This window comes from Camellia sinensis, chromosome 8, assembly GCF_055761805.1.
Source record: "Camellia sinensis isolate YWXY chromosome 8, ASM5576180v1, whole genome shotgun sequence".
NCBI lineage: Eukaryota > Viridiplantae > Streptophyta > Magnoliopsida > Ericales > Theaceae > Camellia > Camellia sinensis.
This window is the reverse complement of record NC_138968.1, coordinates 14,341,087-14,343,290: the sequence shown is the minus strand read 5'-3', so window position 1 is coordinate 14,343,290 and position 2,204 is coordinate 14,341,087. Positions and strand designations below refer to the sequence as shown.

Sequence of the window (2,204 nt, the reverse complement as noted above, 5' to 3'; positions counted from 1 at the left end):
CTTCTATAAATGTAACCATATTGCCGAATCACGTTTAAATTATATTTTGTATATTTAATTTATTTCTCTTTATTGTAAATGCCATAACTTACAATTAAAAATTTTAAGTGTTGTACGGTGTCAAAGCAATATTTCTAAACAATGACAAATGAATCCAAATTAAACAAAAATTTATACTTGCATAGTTCCAATCAAGCTAGTTTTAACAAGGAAAATCTTTCAAGAAAAATTGAAATGCAATCCAACGGAAGCTATCTAAACGAAATACTAAGTTTTCGTACAAAAATTTAATCTAATGATGCATATATAGTTTTCCCATCATATGTTTAATAAGGCTGCCTCAATAATACATAAGCAACAGAGGATGCCAACAAATATAATTAACTTAAATATGAAGCATTTGATATGAAACCATTTAAGGTTCACTTACATTCAAAGTGATGGAATTTATACATTCACCTAATGGCATAGGCAAATCTGTAGGATTTGTGTCAATTTTATTATCTTCAGTTGGCATCTCTTGTGGGCATAGAAAAGGTTTGGGAGGCATCTGCAATTGTTCAACATTCCCTTCAAGCATTTCTACAACTTTGTTCATCGAAGGACGGTCACTAGGCTTCATTTGTATGCACCACAAAGCCACAATTATCATCTTCTTCACCATCACCCCTTCCTCCTCATTAGTCTCTCCCATTTCTATGTCCCTTCCTTCTTTGAATTGATCATAAATCCAAGTAGGAAAGTAAATTTGGCTTGTATGATCTGCAAAGGCATTCAAATTCCTCCTCCTACCGGTCATTTCCATCAACAACATTCCAAAACTGTAAACATCAGCTTTATATGAAACGCCTCCAATAGTTTTGTAGAATAACTTTGGAGCCATATAACCCATTGTCCCCCTTGCTGCAGTCAAAGTCACAATGCTATCATCAGTTGAATACAATTTTGCAAGCCCAAAGTCGGAAACTTTTGGAGTAAAATTCTCATCAAGCATAATGTTGTGAGGCTTGATATCAAAATGCAAAATTTGCATGTCACAACCCCGATGTAAATATTCAATCCCGCGAGCCACTCCTAGAGAAATCTCATACATTTGCTTACAACTCAATGGTATATATCCTTCTTGAGAAAAAATATACTTTTCCAAAGACCCATTTGGCATGAAGTCATATATAAGAGCTCTCTTAGATCTCTCTGCACAATATCCAATTAGCTGAACCACATTAACATGATGAATCGTTCGTATGGTAGCAACTTCATTGATAAATTCTTGTCCATTGGATTTGGGCTTGCCCAATACTTTTATCACTACAAGATGACCACTTCTAAGCTTTCCTTTGTAGACAGAACCATAGCCTCTTTCTCCCAACTTGTCCTTGAAACCTTTGGCCATCTTTTTAATATCTAAGTAAGAGTAGCTAATTGGCATGAGGTGATTTTGACTTCGTAGATAACCTTCAATGTTATCGAACATCGATAAATGCCTCCTCTTAAACTTATGGATTAAAAATGCAAACGCACATAAGGCAAATAGAATTCTTGCCAAAAGGATTACTCCTGTATATAAAAATCAGAAGATGACTAATTAAAAATCATTTTTTGCCCTGCCATTGTTATAGTTTAGAAGTATTTACCCTAGTGGTGGACAAACATCCGGTCAGTTTCAGACTCAGTTGGATTTAAGTTAAGAAATATATAGAAAACTCTTGTGCCCAAGTCCAACCTAGTCTGACTTCGGGCCTAGAAGTCTTAGCCCTAAACTATTACAATCCCGAGCCCACCAACAAGCCCATATATTAAATAAAAACTAATATTATAAAACTTATAATTAATAATTTTATATCCACAAAAACTAAATATCAAGCCACATCCTAGGTATAAATTTTCTATAAGTATATACATATTAATAGGTAATATTATGGTAAAAAGGTGTGTACTATAAACGAGTTATAACATTTGTGGATTTAATACCCACAAATGTCATAACTCAATTCTATGGAAGTTATAAAAATAAAAAATTATAACCAAACACCGCATAAGATATAAAGAAAAAAAATTTGGATCATAACTAAAATAATATAATAATTAATATTATAATGAGTCATAACTAACACCACAATATATATAACTAAGTTATATAATTAAGTAATAATTAATACCATAATAGGTCATAATCAAATACTATAAATATTGTAATTACGGGG

The 2,204-nt window shown here is 32.4% G+C and overlaps 1 pseudogene; it reads right to left on the bottom strand.

Annotated features, from left to right (window-relative positions):
• Positions 1-253: 253 nt before the first annotated feature.
• Positions 254-1,985, bottom strand: LOC145798418 (rust resistance kinase Lr10 pseudogene; annotated as a pseudogene).
• Between the last annotated feature and the right edge of the window lie 219 nt (positions 1,986-2,204).